This window comes from Coturnix japonica, chromosome 19, assembly GCF_054131305.1.
Source record: "Coturnix japonica strain WE chromosome 19, WE-NBRP24, whole genome shotgun sequence".
Lineage (NCBI taxonomy): Eukaryota > Metazoa > Chordata > Aves > Galliformes > Phasianidae > Coturnix > Coturnix japonica.
In genome coordinates this window covers 3,002,278-3,025,139 of record NC_140681.1, presented here as the reverse complement: position 1 = coordinate 3,025,139, position 22,862 = coordinate 3,002,278, and the positions used below count along the sequence as shown (strand labels likewise).

Here is a 22,862-nt window from a genome sequence, read left to right as displayed (position 1 = left end):
TTCAAGCAGTATCTTTGAGTTTCAAAGAGTTGATTTATTTCTTTTTCAGTTTTGTGTATTTCTATCTTTGAGGAGAAACAGAGAACCATAACTTATTTCTCCTTCAATTCATGTTTCACAGGCAAGTCGCTATTTGTTCCCCCTGCTTAGCATGGAATTTTACTACAAAACTGAGAGAGAAGTTAAGTTTTCTGTAAAATTATTACCAATAATCAACTTTAACATTGCATGCTTAAAACACCTTGAGCTTCTCTTTCTGTAAATAAGCCAATAAAGCTGTAGAGGACCTTTATTTGAGTCCAAGCTCACGTAAATTGGACAAGAGTCAGATTTTTTTCATGCAGATTACTACCTTGAGTCAAGAAACAACTTTATCAGGTAGACAGTGTATTCTCACCTCATTCTTTTCAAAAAATTTATTAAAAACAAGCCATGCTTTACTTTAGGCACAGAGTTGATTAATTCTTTTGCCCTATACCTATTACTTCTGTTGAGGATAGGACAGACAAACTGCTCAAAATGAAGAATGCTTCAATCAGTACTAATCAAGCACCCTGAAATCAGTGGGAATTCCCAGCACAAAACAATGGGGCTTTGTTTTAACCAATAGTCTACGTAGTACATAACATTTTCATTCACATTTTAATCTTTTGCATATTATTTTGTTCAGCTTTCTCAGACAAATCCACTATAGATGCTTTAGTGAGGAGCTGTGGCATTGTAAGTTTGCTGCAATTAGTAGAAGATGTTTACTGTTTACTATTATCCAGATAGTTATTGGATAACCAGGAAAACACTGCAATCTGTCAAACTGCCATTTTTGCAAATGATGATCCTGAATGTTTAGACTTAAAGCCAAACCACTACTCCATGTAGTGATAGCTTTGCTCTTATGCAAACAAGAAAAGAAATGGTAAGCACTGAGAGCCAGCCCTGTCTCTGCAGGGATACAGAAATACCTACCTGCTGGAAGAAGGTCAGGGGAATATCTGCCAGTATTTATTACTGATGTCACTGCGCTCACTTTGGACTCATACAATCTTAGAAATGCTGAGTAATGAGAGTATTTCCCTCTAAAGGAGTTAATATTTCAAATATTTATCATACAGTGGGTATGAAATTCACTGCCTTACAGCAGGACATAGAGTCCAATAACTGATTCAGGACATTGTCATCTTTTTGCAGACTATTAAAGAAGTGTTACTAACTTCACTGAGTCATAAAAACCAATGTTGGCTGTTCTGCAGGCCATCGTGAAATTCCTTCTTTATTTGGCATCTCACAAGAATTTGCCAGAACCCAAGCTTGATTTCTTTATTTCTGTTTTCAAAGCCACACACGCATTCAAATACACAAAACCTTGAATCTCACACCCAAGTTCAGGGGTGCTTTGTCATCTATTTCCCTCCAGAGATTTCTCTCTTTCAAGCATCCTTCTGGAATCTATCTCCTGTGAGCACATCTTGGTCTTCCAAAGCTTTTTAAGAGGACGTGCTGTGCAGTCCCAAGTGTTGCATGGTCTCTAGAGGCCTAAACAAAGATTACTCAAGAGATGAGTGCAGGGGATCAACTTTCTGCTCTCACCAACTGAAATCCACCCTTACCAGTTCTGATTGTCTTTCCTAATCCCCTTCTTTACTACAATGTACTTGAATATGCCCCATTTTCCATGAAGTGGTAGGGACTACAGAAGCAGAGACAAAGCCAGAACAATTCTTGGATACATCATCTTATTTGTATGTGTCCCAGCAGCATGATTTAATTCCCACCCCAGCACAAAGGAGATGGTGAAGGCCCCATGAGACTCATTAGGAGGCAGTCAGGGCATTGCAGTTTTCTTGCTCCATCTGTATGTACAACCAAGAGCACTGCTGTACGAGCAGGAAAGCTTCTCTGCACATGCTGCATGCTGTGCTGGGCCAAGTGAGACAGGTGATTTCTCTTTATTTTCTCTAGCACTCTTTGGTACAGGTAGGTCTTCTTGATGCCAATGTAATAAATCTCAGCTTTAAAGAGAGGAGATAGGGCCAATATGAGTGCAAATTAGACTTCATTATCAGAATAACTATAACCAAGGCAGCCTGAAAAATGTATTTTGATGAGCTTCCTTGGCCAATTTACTTTTGTTAGCTCCATCTAGAGAGAGAACAGGAAGAAAGGACCCTTGTACAACACACAGAGAAACATATGGTCATTCATTTAGCTTGGAGGCTGCTTTAATTCTGTTGAGGAGGTACAACTATCTGTGCATTTGCTGAGCAAACAAACTTAAACCACAACAGCATGATCATCATTACTGATGCCTTTAAATATCCAAACCATATCACAGCACAAAGGGCAATCTTCACTAACTACATAAACTCAGGAGGTCTGTTTTTATGGATGATGAGAGCAGGGAATGCTTTCTACCACAATATTTGTTAGGACTTTACGATGAGACTGTCTGAAAAGCTAGACAGGTAAAATATTCTGCTGGAATAGCTGGGTAGAGCTCAATGGGACATCTTAGATTGGACATTAGGAAAAAGTTCTTCTCCAAAAGAGCAGTCAGGAGCTGGAATGGGATGACCAGGGAGGTTCTGGAGTCAACACTCCTGGAGGTGTTCAGGAAATTGTTAGATGTTGGACTGAGGGGCACAGTTCAGTAGGGAAATACTGGTGGTTGGCAGATAGTTGTAATGGATTACCTTGGAGACCTTTTCCTACCTTGGTGATTCTAGGACGCTGTAACATGATGGAAAGCACAAGACAGCAGAGCAACAAGATCCCAAGCCACAGCAACTGAGGATCTGCTCAGACAAAACAGCAGCAGAAATAAGGGAAAGAAACGGCTTACCTTCAGAAGGTCTGTGAGGTTCACAGGTAGGCAGAGATCTCCAACTAAAAGAAATCCCTACCTCCACTACCAACCCTCAAATAAGGTCTACAAAGGGGTGGATCCTGGCTCCACCCCTTTTGATGACTCAGGTATATTGCTTGCACCTGAGCTCCCTTGAGTTGGTCCTGTCTTCCTACAGCGTGCTCAATCATGCTGTTACTTAGCATTTCCACTATCACATATTCTAGTTGAAGGCCAGTAACTAGTGGGGTACTGCAGGAGCCTCTTCTGGAGCTTTTATCAGTGACTTGGAGGAAGCAACAGAACATTTGTTGCAGATTACAATACCCTAAAGAGCACAATGCTCTGCAGAGAGATCTAGATACACTGAAAATTTGTGAAATTTGGTACAGAAAAATGCAAAATTCTGCACCAGGGAAGGAATAGTCCTTCGCAGTGACAGACTGGGCACTGACTGCCTGGGTAATAGCATTGCTGGAAAGGACCTGGAGATGTTGGCAGACAGAAAGCTGAATATGAACAAGACAGCTTGACAGTAAAGGTGAAAGACAACCTGGGCTGTATGAACAAGGAGAACAGCCAGGAGACTGAGGGAAGAAATCATCTCCTTTCAGTACTCCCTTTTGTCCTCACATAAATCAAAACTCACTGGACTACATGCAGAATACCAAGACAGACACAGGATCCACAGTATAAGACAGATATGGATAAACTGGAACTTAGCAGAGGGCCACCAATGATGCTCAGAACATTGGAGCACCAGGGCTATAAGCGGACATGGATGGACCTGAACTTGTTGAGACAGAAGAAGACAAGGCTTCAGGTGAACCTCATCCCCACCTCAGCTCAGCACCACACCACTGTTCGTGCATTCCCATCATAGTGGGATGGGACAGGGGACAGAACTGGAAAAAAGGCAAAAATCATGGGCTGAGAAAGACAAAATCAGGGGCTGATACAAAGACAGGTTAATAGGAAAGAAAATAGTAACAATAAAGGAGTACACAAAAAAAGTGATGCACAATGCAATTACTCAACACTTGCTGACCAGTGCCCAGTCAGTCCCCAGCAGCAGCCCCTCAGCCAACTCCCCCCATTGCTATTGCACAACCTGTCACCATCTGGTGTGTGATATCCATTTGGCAAGTCTGAGTCAGCTGTGGTGGTTGTGTCCCTCCCAGCTCCTTGGGCACCCCCAGCCTTCCTGCTGGCAAGGCAGCAAGAAAAGCAGTGAAGTCCTTGACTGCGCAAGCACTGCTCAGCAACGCGTAAAACACTGTTGTGTTATCAACACTGTTTTCCTCCTAAATCCAAAACATGGCACCATACCAGCCATTATAAAGAAAGTTCTCTCGTGTGAACTCAGGTCAAGATTTCAATCTATTTGTCATCTCACAACAGAGAGATTCAAAATAATTATTATGAAAACATAATGCAAAGATATTAATACAAGAAAGAGAACTTATTCCATCTCATTGCAGAAGAACAGGGGAGGGCAGGTGCAGATGGAGATTATTAGGAAGTTTATTCACTGATTTGCAGTTTCTTGCAGGGAAGATGAAGTTTTGGTCCTCCAGACACTCATACTGGAACTGTTGTTTTGTGATTTATTTTCTTTTAATTTAGTTTTTGTTCATTTAAAAGCTGGATACCTGAACCCTAACAGAGAGTGATAAGTCTTAGGTTTCTGCCAGTTTGAGGCTGGTGCTCAGGGAAGCGTGAAATCATAGCCTTTCAGCCAACTATCATGGAACTTCCTTAAAATTGTAGTTTTATGAGATACAAAGCAAAACATTTCAGCAGTTTTTCCTCCAAATCAGGAACAGGAGGAAACAGAATGGCTTCTTATTAGAACATGAGTTCAGAGTAGTCAGTCCTTACCGTGTGGTGGACTTCGTGTGCTCTTTGCATGTGGATCTGTTAACCAATTACACCCATTTCATACCGTAATTCAGAGGCGCTACTTGTGTCTCCTCAATTAGGCCTTCATTAATCACTGTGAAATTGCCAACTATTATGCATCAGTTAATCACTGCTGATTTTCAAAGTGGTAAAGAATACAAAATACAAAGCAAAACAAACACATGGAAATATATATATGAAATATATAAACAATATACATACATCTGCACAGGAAAAAAAGACAGTGCTTCCTCAAAATTTATCTTTTCATACAGAAAAAGAGCAAAGTTTAATTGTTGAAATTCTGGTCTTTATTAAATTGGAAAACTTCCATAAATATCTGAAAGCAGATGATAACTGTAGTGCCAAGTACAATAAAAAAAGTGACACAACAATAAAGTCTTTATTTGAGACATATCAAATAACCCTCAAAGCTAAAATGCTTCCTGATTTTACAGAGGCTACAATTACTGTGGTAAATCGTTTAGTAATTATATCAAAAAGTATTTCTGACACAGATTAATTTCATATAAACTAACACTTAAGTGAACGCAGATTTTGACAAATCACTTAAATGTATTAACTACATTCTTCCCTAATCTTTTTCAAAAGCATCAGAAAAGGTTCATTGGAAGCAAAAAATACACTATAGAACATATGCAGAATATCTGAGCATCTTGAAACAAACCAAACACCCAAGTAAGAGGTTACCCTCTGCTTTCTGAAAGCTGAGAGAGCAGGAAAATGTACTGAACAGCACTTCCAAAGTTCATATTATAGAGACACTAAAAGCAAGAGACTAAAAATCTGCCAAACAAAAAGTTTCTGCTACTCAATTAAATAAGCTGAGGCTGTCAGTGCTTTGACACCAAAGAGCTGAAGTGTTCTGTAGAAAACTGCAAATCTCATCCCACTGTTCACTCCACTGCAGTGCAAACCCAGATTTAAGCTTCTCATCTCACAAACAAACACTTTCTGAGACAGGACTTGAACAGTGGCACCCTGCATCCCCAGCCAAAATCCCTGGGCACCACATCACACAGCTCTGCTTCTCTGTGTTTAGGTGGTCAGGAAAGAGTGCAGTCAGAGCTAAGTGTTTCAGTAGGACAGGTTTGCTTGTGGAATGTGGAACACTGATATCATTCAGAGTAGACTGTATGATGTCCCACTGCCCTGCTAAAATAAATATTGCTTTAGGAGTCATTTGCTTCTTCTGTTTTGCTGGCAAACCTGTACTCTTGTTGAAAGAAGCAGAGTAGCTCCACAAAAGACTTTCAGCTGAATACTCAAATTCATTGAAATTGTTCATTTTGTGAAAAAGTCCCCAGTAAACTTCCCTGAGACAACACAACTAGATCCTCATTCATTCTCTTCAGAGCAAGACCAGAAACATACTTGCTCTTCATTCTGTTATCACAACCAAAGCCTCCTGTTTCATTCACTTTTGCACACGAGTCTCATGCTGGTCATCTGCTCTGAAAGTGCCTCCTTGTGCAGATGAATCTACGCAGGGGGCCTGCAAAGCTCCTAACTGTACCACGTGTTATCTTTAGTCCCCATCCCTATTAATGAGAGAGTTTCTCCTGAACTATCCCATACCCACACAAGTCCTAACATTGCCTGTCAAGATAAATAAACCTGTGTTTCCTACAAGGGAATCCCCTTTCCATCATCCCTTTTCTTCTCTTTTTTTCCTTTTTCCCCATTTTCTCTCCTATCCATCCTTCTCAGACACATCCAAAAGAGTGAAAATGAAAAGTAGTCAGTGAGACCTTGAGGTCAGAAGTCCACTACCACTTAAAGCCATATGCATCAACACTTCCAGAGGGAAAAGGTTTTCCCATCTAAGCTACTCTCTTCTCCTTCCCTTCATTTGGCACAAGCCCCTGTGCTGCCTGGTAAGGCTGGCACTAGCAAGTGGCACAAGGAAGGGAAATAAGGCGCTAGGAGCTAGAAGCAAGATGAAGTTGTATTGTAGCAGCAATACCAGATTATGCTAAGTGCTCCTTGAAGTCTAACCTAAGAAACTAATTAGAAGGAAGAAGATAAAGAAAAATTACTAATGTGACATTCTGTCAGAAATAAAAGAATGAGTAAGGAAAGAAGGAACACTCATTCCATGTGTTTTTGGTAATCCTGTAATTAGGGTAAGTGTAATTCTGTTTCAGTGCTTCCCATAGAAATAGCAGCACCAATAGAAAATTGTTATATTCCTCCTCAAATGCACAGCATTTACAATTTAAACATGCAACTCCCGTCCCCAAAACCACAAGTCGCTAAGCCATTCCAGAGTTCACTCTACATTTCTGGAATCATCTTCTGTGCAGTAATACTCTTTTTCCTCTTACACTGCACTCATTACTAATATTTCCTGCATTATTTCATAAGGGAGTTATGACAGGACTAAACATATACTCAGTTGAATCATCTGAATGTGATTCTATTTCAAAAAAGCACCTAATTCCCAGTTTTAAGTAAGGTTGATACACAGTGTTAAAATGAGCATCTAGCCAGCCAAAACCATAATCTGGCCAGTCAGGTGGAAAAGAGCTGACCACAGCAAAAGAGTTAGTTCCTTTATTCTCAGTATGAAACGTGCACAAGGAAAACCAGCTCCATTCAAGATTTGGAAAGCACTGACAAATAAGCTGAACACACAGCTGCCACCCCTTTATGCTACATAATCATGAGAAATATTTTTTACTCTAGGCAACACAAAGCTTTAAAAAAATATATAAAAAATCAAATTACACATGAAAGCTCTTGGGGCTTGTAAGAGCCTCATTGAGTTCACCAAGGAATGAACAAACTAGTCTGATACAGAACTTGGATCAAAACAATGTGTATTTTCTGTCAATATGTTACAGCAGGATTCCATGTTATTACCAGTTATCCCCTATCAAATGTACACAGCTTAATTGTTTAAAGATGCTTTTTTTTCCTCCAACTTTCAGCAGTGCAAGCTCAGCAAGTGATCAGCTCTGCTCTCAGTCAGCTGAGCACAACCAGCAAAAACGCAAGAATCTTTGGCACAGTTGAAGACGACCAAATCTTATCTACACTTGAAATATATTAAGCTGGTTGTAACTCAAATCTGTGCACAATTCATTCAGGCATTCTGAAAATGACAGCATTTTCTATCTGCTTGGCTATTGGCTAAGTGATTTTTTGAGAAAAGAAAACAAATATCTGTAAGCGGCTGGATGTGTCCCATGAATCTTCTAAAGCTGGGACCAATTACAAAGCAAAGGTCTTATAGAATTGTTCTTACATTAAATATTTGAGAATCTTCTGTTAAGAAATAGTTGAAAAGAGGCAGTAAAGCATAACTGAACCCTTGCAGATCAACCAAGAACTGTAGATGTTCTCTTCAAAGGGATGTCATTTACTATTACAGCAAGGGCTCTCTTAACAGTGCCAGACCTCAAGCTGGGAAACAAGTTGTATATTCAGAGATTTAAGTATCCTCTGGTTTCAAGTATTTGTCTTTATCATCGCTTTCTTTATATTACTCATTTTCAAGAAACCTGAGGCACCCAAGTTTCATAAGAGACAACAAAATTAATCTTCATGTAAACTTACTGAAGAAAAACAGATTATTCTAGCAAACAGAAATTTAACTTGAAAATGATTTCAGAGAAGAAAAATGTAAGAATAGGACATTAATTTTAAACTGCATATGCTCCTCTTTTTTTGTGGGCCCCCTTTAGGTACTGGAAGGTTGCTATAACATCCACTTGGAGCCTTCTCTTCTCCAGGCTGAAGAGTCCCAGCTCTCTCAGCCTGTCCTTGTAGAGGAGGTGCTCCAGCCCTCTGATCAGCTCCGTGGTCCTCCTCTGGACCTGCTCCAACAGTTCCATGTCCTTCTTGTGTTGAGGACACCAGAACTAGACACAGTACTCCAGGTGGGGCCTCACAAGAGCAGAGCAGAGGGGCAAAATCACTTCCTCAACCTGCTGGTCACACTGCTCTTGATGCAAACCAAGATACATTTGGCTCGTGTAGTGAGAGATTCACTGCTGCCTCATGTTGAATCTCTCATCAACTGACATTCCCAAATCCTTCTACTCAGAGCTGCTCTCAAGCCACTCTCCACCCAAGCTTTATCTGTGCTTGCCCCAACCTGGGTGCAGGACCTTCCACTTGTCCTTGTTGAACTTCATGAGGTTGGCATGGGCCCACCTCTCAAACCTGCCCAGGTCCCTTCCCTCTGATGTATCAACTGCATCACTAAGCTTGGTGTTGTCTTCAAACTTGCTGCCAGAAAACTCAGTCCTACTGTCCACACCACCTACAAAGATCCTGAGCTTCCATTTATGCTGCAACATGCACTCAGGACATTTCTCCCAGCTCAAAATAAAGAGATTCTATATGAGACCTTTGTAAGGACTGGGACTAAATCAATCTAATACACCGAGATGACACAGACTAGCAACAGATCCCACATCAGCCCAGCCTTAGAATTAACCAATGCAACCCACCCAACCTTAAATGCTTATGGCCCAAGTTTTATTTTTCTTCTTACCAGACAACAAACTTTCCAACACAAAGCTTTGCAGTTAGAGAGAAACCAAGATTTCCATTTTATAGAAATGGTGTTAGTCAGCAAAAATCCCTCTTGGGCTGGACAGAATTGAAATGTACGATTTGGAATGAAATGTCTCAAAATGCAAAACCAAAATGTTATATCCTAGAGAAGTTGTAAACCACTTCAATATTTTTAAGCTCCTTTGTTCTTCAAAAAGATATTTTGTAATAATTTCTGTTTCGACAAAGTAGTTCACATGAATTAAAACACATCATTTCTTGCCAGGAAAATATTTTTCAAAAGAACCACAGCAAACTCCATTATTTTCCTGGTGAAAACAAACTCTGTCTTCAGCGCTATCTGTCACTAGGAGTGATTTGTTAATTTTATTGGCTGACTTGAGCAAAGTCATTATCTCTGTAATTAGAAAAGAGAACAATGAGCTAGAAATACCACTAATCTACTAACAACCAACTGTAATTGCTTCACAATCATGAATCAAATTGAGGCTTATTTTATTCGGATTCTGTTCAGACATCACCTATCTGAGTAGACTGGGATATTCTCCTTTTTCTTACAGGTTGATGACCAGAGCAGTAAGAGATAATATTTACGAAAGTGTTAAATGACTTTTTTCCTAGACTTACTTCATATTTCTTGCCCAGTTGCAAGCAAGTGTGATTACGTCTGTTTCTGTCTACCACCTTCTGTTCAGAGCTGGCACTACCTCCTGCTTCAACAGAATCATGGAATGGTTTAAGATGGAAGGGATATCTGGAGGTCATCTGGTCCAACACCTCTGGTCAAGCAGAGACACCCAGCGCCATGTTCATACAGCTTCTGGATATTTCCAGGAACATTCGCTATGCAGTCAACATCACAGTGAAAAAAGTGTTTCCTGATATTCAGAAGGAACCTCTTGTGTTCTAGTCTGTGCCCAGTGCCTCTGGTCCCAGCACCAAGCACCACTGAAAAGAGCCTGGCTCTATCTTCTCTGCTCCCTCCCCTCAGGCATTTATAGATGTTGATACGATCTCACTGAGTCTTCTCTTCTCCAGGCTGAAGAGCTCATGCTCCCTCAACATCTCCTCACAGCAGAGGTGCTGCAGTGCCTTCAAGATCTCTGTGGCTCTGCACAGGGCTCTCTCCAGTATGTCCATGCCTCTGTTGCACTGGGGAGCCCAGCACTGGGAACAACATGCCAGGTGCTGCTTCACCTGCGCTGAGTAGAGGGGAAGAACCATCCTTTAACCTGCTAATAATACTTAGTGCATTTTTAGCATATCTCAGTTTTCTAAGATATCCAGACAACTTTGGACAACTCAGTTCTTTCTCTGTTCCACATCTGGTGAATTAGTATGACTGATCTGCCTTTTTTACCTTCTGTCATATGATCTGGGCCTGGTCTCTCTGTCAGATGAGGAATACCTTAGTTTTCTTGCTCTATTTGCATTTCTGATTATCCCAGTCTTCAAGTCAGCAAGAATTTACCTACCCAAAGGCCAAAGATTCCTTAAATACCAGGAAATAATCCCTACCCAAACCTCCATGGGCAGTTCACAGCTGCAGTGCAATCAATATAATTGTTCTAGCATGGAAACCAACACCCATGCATAAATGGATTTTTTTATAATCCCCTCTTCCTAGTAAAATTTAAAAGCACAGGCACAAAAAACCACTTTGTTCCAAGCATGGAAATGGTGGTGGGCTCTATGGGCCTTTTATGGTAAGTGAAAACCTACATCCACATGAGGATAAAGAGGCAAACCTAGACAAAGCACTGCAGCATTTAACAAAATCAAGCCCTAAAGGAAGGAGAAATTATAAAAAAAGAAATATGTCACTTATTAAGAGAGCAACAATAAAGCATTGACTTCTTTGCAAAGAACCAAAATAGGAAAACAAAGACTGTTCTTAGTATAAGAGCAGTTTCTCAAAGACTCACCAGATTTTTGCGATGAAGCCCTCCTCTCTGAGTCAAAATCTACCAATTCAAAGCAACAAGTTACAAGGAGTTGCCACCTCTCATCTAGAAATCAACTGAAAGAGTTTAATGCACCACCTGAAAGGGAAGCCCTCCCCACAGCCGAGTTTCAAACACCAGAATCTATCCCTCCTGGATCTGAGAGCATATCAAGGCCTAGTACTGTTACAGGTAGCCCATCGAGAAAGGCAATATGGTTCTCTTTCCATAGCACTTTTCAAGTACTTTCTCTCAATTTAGCCTTATGAAAGGCCAAAGGCATGAATATTCTTTCAATTTAAATAATAAGTATAATAGAACAGACACTGTTCTGAATCCTAGGAATGCAAAGTCTATAGACCATGACAAAAATCAAGAGGTTAACATGAGAGTTTCACATATGTTCCAACAAACATACTCCTTATGTAGCTTTGTGCATTGTTAGAAATATTTGAATTGCTTATTGCAAGCAAGCAGTCTGTGCAATGTTACTATGCAGATCCTTCCAGACATCTGCAAATACGTCTTTTTATCCAATACATCTGTTTCTTTCCAAGGTGTGAATCACCTGACTTGTGTTAAATGTTCCTTTTAGCAAGAAATGTTCTATTGGCTATTTTCCACCTTTTGACAGTAAAAGGGTTGTGGGATAATTGATCAGCTTAGACACTGATATCAGCATTTAGCTACATTAATTTTATCCATAAGGACTACAACTTCAAATGTATCCTAAATATTTCTGCTTACTGTTTTAAAAGCTTCTTGAATGGGACAGTAGAGTCTGTGACTCTTGTAAACACCATACTCAAATCTGGGTAACTTCACTCAGACATTCAGAAGTTGACCTCTCATCTCCAGAATGAGAACATTCATACTGAGGAGTTTAAAGAATTACTTTGGCAAGGGTAAGCACAAGCCATGTTATTGAGGCAGCAGATAAAACATCCTATTCTCATCATACTTGTGTGAGGCACCCAAGAATCAGTTCCATATGAAATGTCTAGATAAAGGAGAACAAAGAAACTCAACTACTGAGCAGATCTCTCATATGTGGGGAATTTTGCCTGACCTACACATAGCCTTCCATACTTACGGCTTCCTTATTTAGACAGACATTAACAAAGTTCTACCGATCTGTTGAGAACTAACAAAAAATTAGAGAGAAAATAAACAGAAATCATCAAATTCTCCAATTTTAGGGAAGTTCTACTTTCATATAATTTGGTTGTGTACATCTGTATGTATCCAGACTGTCTTTACAGAACTAAATCTATACATTCAAAAACTGATCTCTTCTTCTTTCACATTTTCCCACAGAAAAAGTGGTACTGCTGGGGTGAAACATGCTTCAAACAAAACAACAACAAAAATATAGCACTTGAGTCATATGCCTAGGAATTCATCACAGACTTAAGGAGGAACAGTAACTCCGTGATATAAGCTGTATTCCCAAGAAGTTGTATACATTTTAAACTAATAAGCAGATGTAGAAATATATTGATGAAGAACAAAAGCATCATGTGGATTTAATGATAAGTGCAAGTGCAGGAACTGGGATGTGAAGCCTTTCATTCCTTTCACTGACATTAACCAGGCTCTCCAGTCACTGTGTAATATGATAGAAAGAAGTATTGTTTTAAGAAATAGAATTCCTAGCAGAACTGGTGGTCAGAAAGCACAGTCCTTGAGACTCATCTCCTCCTTGACAGGAGCTGGTATAAGAGCCACCCCAACACAAAGCAACTGTCAAGGATTTTGTATTAAGTTAAAAAAGCAAAATGAATGCAGTTTGATGCTAATCAAAAGTATTAGTGTCACAGTTTTGTGATCTTTGTTATCAGTGTTCCATATCGTAACATCATGTAGTGCACTGAGAGTTAAAGATTTAATGCTCCAGTTCCATGGATTGTTGATAGTTCCAGGTATACCCTTCTCAGAAGAGAAGAACTACAAATGCTGGAAGACTTCATTGTTCCATTTCCATTTTCCATTTAAAAGGAAAGATAAAACTGCTCATGAGTCACGAGACTGACCCTTCTTTAACTGCTTATCTCTGCATGTGAGCTCCCTAGTTGTATCATCTTCAGCATCAGAGTAACGCCTTCAGTTTTGGACACTTTCATTTAATTTCATTTATTAGCTTCAGTTCCAATGATATTGTATTAGATTGTGTTGTCTCGCATCCCACTGTCATATTTAGTATATTCGTTTTCTCGCTTTGCTCGTTGCTGCTGTTTTGTTTTTAGGCCCATCTCTTTACCTTTTTCCTTTATTCTCTTCCCCCTCTCCTGAGTTAGTGGGTCCCTCTGACCCAACTGTCACAGAACTGGACCAAACAGGACCTAGAAACCATTGACAAATTACCCTAATTGGAAGAGTTCAAAAAAAATCTGTATTCTTTGAGCAGGAAGAGATGATGAAAAATAATTCAGTCTATCAAACCCTATGCAGATTAGGACAGTGCAGCACAAAAAGCTGTGTGCTGTTATATAGACATGTGATAAACATCACATTTCAAAGAGATTCATCAGAGAAAACTTTACTGAGGTTTTGTCTGTTAAAACTCGCTCAGATAAAATCAGCCCCTTTGTGAAAATACTCAGAACTGCCCCAAACCATGGAAAGAACCGTGCCCATGAAAACCCATCCCTTCTCATTTGAGATTTTTGCCTATGACATTTTTAGCCAGAATACAGACACCCTGTCCTAAACAAAAAGAGAAGAATATTATCTTTAATTCTTCTGCTCAGCAAAACTGAGAAAGCTCCATTCAATGAAATCTATCATATGAATTTTATGGTTTCTATTCATTTATAGAAAGAAAAACAATATGCTCCACAGCTCAATGGTTTGATCATTCAAGCTGGCCTGTACAAAGCTCGGGTGAGACTTTTTTGTTTTTCCCAGTTTCCAACAAAGCACTGAGGGAGGATCTGCTAGCAGCCCCACAAGCATCCTAATTGCTTGGCTGTGGCTAACATTTTTTCCATACACACAAAAGAAACCAAGCATGCATTTTTCATATGTAAGATTTTTATTAAATGAATTTGATTTTATGGCCGACACTAGTTATAAATAATATTTAGAATCAGCTTGGTGTCTAGAGAAGCAAGTTGTGTTTAAAGAGCCCTTGTGGTATTGAATCTAGTTATTTTTTGGTTCAGAGGGACATCTCACAGACTAGATGAATGTGATATTTCATTAATAGAAAATCAATGCAAGGTGAATTACTACATGACTGAGGAGTTAAAAAAATAACTATTAACCCCCAGGATAAAACAAGTAGGAATGTGGTAGAGAGAGAGGAGCTGCAGTCACTGAACCTTGTTTGCTGCACTTTAATCTCTGCAAGGTGCAGAGGAGGTCCCAGAGCTGTGTAGCCTGATCTGCCCATATCATTTATATGATCACACAAGATTTTCATGCATTGCTCCTTTCCACAATGCAACCATTTCATCCTGCTGACAGTCTGGTGGAGTGAGCAGCAACAGTATTTGCCAGCTGCTTGATATCAATTAGCAGAGAAAATATTAGACATCTTTGGCCTCCAACAAGGACAGGTATGTTTCTGGGCAGAGCTCCAACTGGACAAGCAAAAGTACGGAAGTACGTCCTCTGCAAGAAACCCTGACAGCACTGGGGCAGTGCAGCCATAGGGAGGACACAGGAAGACCCATGGGCCTGTGAACAATGCCAGTCTGCTCTCATGTACAGTGCCACGACAACATACTGCATTGGATGCTGAATAAAAATTCCAGGCATATTTGTCTGTTTGACAAATACACAGACATACCCATCAAAAATCCTGGTTTAAAGGAGTGTATTTCTACCTTCACACAGATGGTGTTCTTCCACCTTGAAGGAGATGGTTTGAGTGATGAGTGTCCAACTCTAGAATCGGGCAGCTGAACTGATAGAAACACCAGCTTGTGAAAGTAGAACTTATTCTGAAAAGAAAGAAAGAAAGAAAGAAAGAAAGAAAGAAAGAAAGAAAGAAAGAAAGAAAGAAAGAAAGAAAGAAAGAAAGAAAGAAAGAAAGAAAGAAAGAAAGAAAGAAAGAAAGAAAGAAAGAAAGAAAGAAAGAAAGAAAGAAAGAAAGAAAGAAAGAGAAAGAAAGAGAGAAAGAAAGAGAGAAAGAAAGAGAGAAAGAAAGAGAGAAAGAAAGAGAGAAAGAAAGAGAGAAAGAAAGAGAGAAAGAGAGGGAGAAAGAGAGGGAGAAAGAGAGGGAGAAAGAGAGGGAGAAAGAGAGGGAGAAAGAGAGGGAGAAAGAGAGGGAGAAAGAGAGGGAGAAAGAGAGGGAGAAAGAGAGGGAGAAAGAGAGGGAGAAAGAGAGGGAGAAAGAGAGGGAGAAAGAGAGGGAGAAAGAGAGAAAGAGAGAAAGAGAGAAAGAGAGAAAGAGAGAAAGAGAGAAAGAGAGAAAGAGAGAAAGAGAGAAAGAGAGAAAGAAAGAAAGAAAGAAAGAAAGAAAGAAAGAAAGAAAGAAAGAAAGAAAGAAAGAAAGAAAGAAAGAAAGAAAGAAAGAAAGAAAGAAAGAAAGAGAGAAAGAGAGAAAGAGAGAAAGAGAGAAAGAGAGGGAGAAAGAGAGGGAGAAAGAGAGGGAGAAAGAGAGGGAGAAAGAGAGGGAGAAAGAGAGGGAGAAAGAGAGGGAGAAAGAGAGGGAGAAAGAGAGAAAGAGAGAAAGAGAGAAAGAGAGAAAGAGAGAAAGAGAGAAAGAAAGAAAGAAAGAAAGAAAGAAAGAAAGAAAGAAAGAAAGAAAGAAAGAAAGAAAGAAAGAAAGAAAGAAAGAAAGAAAGAAAGAAAGAAAGAAAGAAAGGGAGGGAGGAAGAAGGGAAGGAAGCAAGGGAGGGAGGGAGAGAAGAAGGGAAGGAGGAAAGAGGAGAAGGAGGAAGGGAGGGAAGGAAGGAAAGGGAAGGAAAAGATTTTTCTTCTACAGCTTTGAGAACTAAATTGTATGCACATTGTCCCCAGTAGGAAGCATAGTGGGTGATGAAATAGATTGCCAAATGTGTTCAAAGACACTGAAGTCTCCTTTGCAATATCTTACTTTCACAAATGCATAATTTTTAGGAGAACTCTTGATACACGTTTTATTAGTATGTTGTTTTTTATTGTAGTGAACTCTTTCAAATTAAAAAGAAAGCCAGGCAAAGATGGTAAATACTAACAGAAGCCATGTTTGAAAGAGGAAGGCAATATAGGGCATTTGGGCCATAAAGAGCTTTCCTTTTAGTCTTTAAGTAAGAACAAATGCAAGAGCCAGATTTTGAAGAGGCTGTGATGTTAATTAGACCATCTTGGGGAGGAAAAGAAAACGACAACACCTTTTCATGTTTCAAACTTGTTCGATTGTGCTTATTTTCAAGGGGGCTTTTCAAAATTGTTGGGGGTTTCTATTCTAGCTACGAAATCCTTTCAGGTCAAAAATTACAGCTGGCATAACTTTGTGTGGAGGTATGAACTTCAGTCACTTGAAGATCAGGGCCTAACTGCTAAACACTTTTATTTCTAGGCTATTAGAGAAATAAAACAATATATTTACATTTTGTAGAAAGGGACAACAGAATAATATATAGTCTGTGGAGAGAAGAAAGATGTTATCTTATGCAGCCAGAATGAAAAAGTAAAATTGAGGTTTTACTTAAAATAGTCTCAGTTACAAAAACATGTCTGTGTCTTTCTCAGCTTATTTTTCTTCTATATACAACTGAAGAGGCATGTTTGGTGGATACACAACCAACTTCCCTAGGGAAAATTCCTGGTATAATCACTGTCAGAGGAAGCTGAAATAATCAGAGGTTTCAGGCAAATGTGAGGAGCCTCCAGCTGGTTCTGGCAGGGCTATATGCTGGCCATATGTTAGGCCAGGTTCAGCCTGATGCAAACCAGATACACTGAAACAAGAGCAAAAAGCCAGGAAAACACAGAAAAGAGAGACAAATTGTATGGTTTCCCTTTAAAAGTGAAATAAGGGTTTTACATTATTACATTTCAAAACTAAAGCTCAGATGAAGTGTAAATCTAGTATTAACTGTTCTTAGTTCTGGACGATTACAACTGAGGTTCTTCAAAAACACTTATCTAAAACTTGAGCAAATAGATTGCTTATGTGTGCAGTTCAGTCCCAGCACGGAGCAAGGAGGGACACATTTCCACAGCCTGTGCCTGGTACATTCTAACTGTGAGAAAGCACAGCCCCCTGTGTGCAATGCCCAGCACCACTGTCATGCCTCTAGCAAAAAATAAGAATCAACCCAAGAGAAAGATTATATTTTCCTATGTCTGCACAATGTCTATTTGTGCTTAGTAATTGCTTAATAAAAGTTTCCTCTTAAATTAATACCCCACATGTTAGAGAGGTGGAGCTGCAGAAAGGCAAATGCAAGAGGAGAACCTAATTTGGGCCCCATTACAGAGGCAGAAGGAACTTCATCCAAGCAGGTCTTGCAGAACAGGACTCATTTCACCAAAATGTCATGTCCCAAGCCAGTAGGAAAGAGGAAATTGTTTGGATTCTATAACTCCAAACCTCATCCTTACCTTGTCCCTTCTTTCTCATCAATACCACATCCATTTGGTAGCTGTGAAGAACAGGATCTCCTCCCAGTCCTTGACTCGTGCAGCGTAGGGTGATGAAAAGAGGAGGGAGAAAGTTGTACAGTCCCTATATAAGTGTGCCTACCTGTATTTTCTACAAGTATGGCTCCTACAAGCAGAATGCCTGGTGAATCAGTTTGCACAAATGTGGGCTCTCCCCTTGTTCCCAAGCAGAAGAGTCTTATGGTCAGGGCCAGCACTCAAGCACAGCCATGGTTCAAGATAGGTCCAGTACAGAATAGAGCACACAGTGCTTTCAGTGCAGCAATAGAGAAGGTGGCAACACCACAGCAGTGCGTGACGCTGGTTGCACATTACATGTCTGTGATACCAGGTAAGCATACAATCACACTGTTCACTATGGTAGCTTTCTGCTTCACCCTGCTGCGCTACATGACCCAGTCAGACCCTCTCTTGTTATACTTAACCCTGCTGCATCCCCGCTCCATCCTCTCTCTGTCTCCAGAACCAATGTGGTTCTTCCCTGTTTCAGCAATGGGAAGAGCAGATGGAACCGGGCTCCTCCAGTCCTCCTCTTCTTCTGCTAGCCACTAGCGGTCCTATGATTTCTGAGTGAACTGGTGGAGCAGAGCTGCAACACTTTTAGTATCAATGAGGGCCCTGGGCTGGGAAAGGAGGAAATGTTCTTCTGTTGGGGAAGAAAGAGGTTTCCAAACTACTGAAGGGTTCAAAAGAAAAGCAGACCCAGGCCAACAGCTGCACATGGGACTATCAGCCACCATCATCCTTGTCAGGAGAGTCCTGGGGCAGAAGCAGAACTTCTGGCAAGGGAACTGAGCAAAGAAACCACTGAGGGATGTTTGCCCACTCTACAATCTCCCAGAGCTCATCAACATTTCTCCCCTCTCCCACACTCAAGGAAGGAAACCCAGTGCTCAGTGGCTTGATTCTAGTGTCAGGGTGCTCTTCCCCTTCATATCTCCAAAAAAGAGCATAGCAAACCAACAGACTACCTCTCACAGTAGGGCTGTAGACATAACCTGCTATGAAAAGGATACCAAATAGAGCTTTTAGGCTTTCATTTTTCAGTAGGTGCCAGTACCAAAGGTACAATACACACAACCAACAGGACACAGCTGGACCAACGTAACTGTACAAGAACTACACTGCAGCCTTATTGCTCCTCTAGAACTGTATGCTGGGTCTTCTACATCCTGCATACCTGACGTACAAATGTTTATTTTCTATATACAAAGGACACTGTGAATTGACAACATCAGTCCTATTTGACATTTGCATTGGAGAGGGAGGGAAAAAAATTATAACCCTTTCAGAGTACCGCCCCTGCCAGCGTGTCTTGAATATTCAATATAAGCAAGACCTCTCACATCTTTAATTCACTGATTGAAAGTAAACTTCTGATTTAAATGAAAAGGAAGCAGAGCCAGAGCATTAAAAATACAGACAGCTGAAGACCTGTAAGAAAGGTATGTGCTAAACTGTTTGGGAGGTTCATTTCTAATGTAGCTAAACAAAATTTATTCATCAGTTCGTGCTGTCCTTGCTGCCCTCAGGCGCTACTGCAATGCCAGGATGCCTCAGTGCTGCAGCTGCTCTTTCACAGTTACCTCCTTTTTATCAGCAGCTTATTTTTAAGAGAAAGAGAGGCCCTAAGCCCATAGGTACCTGTGAAGCTCCAAATAAATCAAAGGATTTAGCAGGATTAATTTCACTTGACTAGCAGTGAAATCTCCTGCAAATGAGGAAAGCCAGAACTGCTGGTCAACGTACAGCACTCCAGCTATAATCTGGCTGGAAGTGCATTCTCCTTGGCTACATGGCTGAGGTGAGTAAATGTTTTGTTATCTGAGTGGATGTTTTACGTTTATTCATTGTTTTGCCATACATTTAAACTTTCATGTTCTTTTTCTAAATTAGAATGAAATATTGTAGGAAGACGTGTAGCTCCAGCTCTCCATGCGGTACGGAGTCATTTAGCAATTCAAAAAAGACAGACCAGAGAAATCTGTGGTTTAAACACTCTGCTTATACTTATGTATGTGTAGAAATACATCATCTACTTCGAAAGTAATAGCGTGAGGCAGTGGGAATATGAGGAGTAATGAGAGTTCGCCAGTTTTGTGAAGCAAAAAAAGTGAGTATGCTGAGATAGAATAAGTTTTAGCTAAATGAAAACAATTTCTGCAACTTTCCTTCAATTGCAAAATAGTGCTTTCTTTCCATCTGTTAAATTGTCGTTTTGCCTTCAGAAGTGGGACAGTTGTTTGGTGCTTCAGCATGCTCAGTTTTGTCTTAGATTGGCCTCAAACTCTCTATTCTTAGGCGAAAAGAAAGTTTCTTCATAGTGAGCTCAGAGTTAAAACTTCGTTGTCCGTTTCAGGACTGATTTCATTGAATGTTGGACTGTTCACTGTTGGGATCTTTTTCTTGTTTGGTTGGTTGGGGTTTTTTTTGGTTTTTTGGTTTTTTGTTTGTTTGTTTGTTTGTTTGTTTTTGTTTTGTTTTGTTTTTTCTTGTTGTTGTTGTTGTTGGGTTTTTTTTCTTTTGTTTTGGTTTTTTGGGGAGCTGTTGTCCTCTTCCAGGACCAGCAACTCTTATTTATAAATGCTATACAGCGTATATGTTAAGATTTATACAAGATGTTTTCATGGTACGCATAGAATTCTGAACCCTGTAAACACACTGATGGCATTAACAAGGACCAGATGTCAGTTGCCTTTCTCATAAAGAAAACAACAAGGTAGGAGTTCTGAATACTTGAAGAATTTAATGAATATGTCTTTAAATGCATTGCTCAGTTTCGTATGCGCACAGTTTTGTGTATCTCAGGCAGAGATTTTATGCTTCACAATGAATTCCACCAAGGTCCCAATAAACTTAGTTCTGTTTGTTGGCGGACAATGGCAAGTTCAGATAATTTTTTGTGGCGCAGTTAGATCAACAATTCATTTAAAGTATCTTTAAATTGTAGGGGGAGAAACAAGAAGAGTTTGTGGTAAAGGCGGCTTTCGGGTTTTTTTTCCTTCCTTTCGTATTCCTCTGAAACCAAACGCATATCGGTTTTATTCCGAAAGCAGAGCAGAACTGCTAAGAACTGTCTGATACAGGGACTGTTACTTAGTACTCTGGGGTACTTGGAATCATTTTCTGTGTTTAGTTAGAAGATGCAGTAGGACTACTAAAATGAGTTTCAGAGGTTGCAAGACATTAACGTTACAGCCTGATTCCATGCTTAAATACGCCCTTCAGAGCACACCAAGTTGCTAAAGTGATGAATGTTGTGCCCGTAACTCAAATAAACAAGTCTATGAACATAAATTAGCCCTTTAATTAAAATACTGTTTTTCCTTACCTGGAGTTGTTCACAAATATCACTAGAGTTTCCAATTTAAAATGCAAGGAATTAATGTAGGAAGTGAAGTGCTTCCTGAACCTTGTTTGTACACGGAGTGTACACAGTGCTGCACTCGATGCTTTGAAGCACAGTGATGCACTGTGTGTCAAGCAGGGAGCAGAAATACAGCAGGTACTCCAACCAGCAACGAAAAGCCCTTTTTTCCACAACTTTTACAGCTCAAAGGTTCAATCCTAAAAGCATGTAAGACCTGAAGCAGAAATAACCAGTAACGTAACCATAGAACATTACCGGCAATAATTAATGTCTATCTGCTAGCTTTATGCTTATTTCACTGTTGCCTCTTTGTTCCCCCGTGTAATCCCAAATGAGAGCACTACCTGCTCTCCTCTTGCTGCACTTTTTTGAATGCAGCATGTAGCCTCCATTCATCAGGCACGTGAGTTATATTTTAACTCAGGACACATGCTGAGAGCTTTCCCACTGGTTTCAGTGAAAGCAGAAAGAAGACTAATGTGCTTATAAAACAAATTTGAAATATTTTCTTCTCAGTTAAACCCCTTTTTGATTAAATATGACACAAAAAGGGTAGGATTTACTCTTAAAAGCTAAACACCATTATCAAGTGAACACAGTGAGAGATGTATGGATTTATTTATAAGCTCATCAATCAATACCTAATGTCTAATATTCTTCCAATCTGAATGTTTTGACATTTTCAGTATTTCTGTGACCAATATACTGTCCGTATTTATTTCCTCTGAAGAATAAAGCATTTAAATTGCAAAGCAAAAACTAAATCTCAGCTTAAGCACATTGGGGAGTAAATTGGGAAAGACAGCACAAGCAAAGCAGTCAGGTGAAATATGGCTGGAAGACTTCAGGTCAAGAAGGTGAAAGACAACCTGCTTTATTAACTTCATAGAAACGAGAAGGAAGTGACTGAATCGTGGTAGTAACAACCACAGAATGAGTGGAGCAACACTGTAGACTTCTAATGCTGTTTGTTTTTATGGCATAAACACAGAAGTAAAATTAGCCCAAACCTGTATCTGTGTGTTGTTACCCATTCTGACCGCTGAAATTACATTCTTTGATTTCCCAGCATTGAGGATAAACTGTGAAAAATCAGACCTCTCATCCTAAGGATAAGGCATTCCTCAGGATAGATACAGTATTTCTTTGCCAAAATGTTCTGCAATTGTTCACATAATTTTACTTAAAAGCATAATTCATATTTTTTTAACTTGTAAGCATCATTTCACATATGGTTCCTGCAAAGGTTAAGGCTTCTCAAAGTGCTGTCCAAATACACCTGTCTTCTTCATTGCTTACTACAGGATGAACTCTAATTTTACATGAGTGCAACTCTGCAGAAGCTGCAGTGGCAGGTACCCCAATGGAACCATACTCAGCAGCCTTCCTTTTTGCAAAGCTGGCTGTACCTGAAGTGTTATTTCTTGTGTTTCTATTGCATCCATTCACACAGAAACTATGAGAACAGGAAAAAAAGCAGTCCACTTTCAGGGATCAGGACTCATTTTAAGTGAATGAGAAGTGCTCCTTCTGCAAAGGAGCTCCCCAATGGCTGGTTTTGTTGTTCCAGTTTCATCCTCTCCTGATATTTCAGCTGCATTGTTACTCCACTATTCAGAATGTTAATAATTCTAATTATTTTGTCATGCCTCGATAAGGGTTT

General features: G+C 39.9%; 1 protein-coding gene across 4 annotated transcripts in view; it reads left to right on the top strand.

Annotated features, from left to right (window-relative positions):
• Positions 1-22,862, top strand: part of ASIP (agouti signaling protein) — a 72,126-nt gene that overhangs the window by 22,238 nt on the left and 27,026 nt on the right. The window contains exon 1 of one of the 4 annotated variants that reach the window (XM_085520193.1): positions 19,175-19,274. The exons of 1 other annotated variant lie outside the window; for it this stretch is intronic. The gene's annotated coding sequence lies outside the window, so the exon portion shown is untranslated. 2 more of the 4 variants (XM_085520188.1, XM_085520192.1) reach the window with 2 other exon arrangements.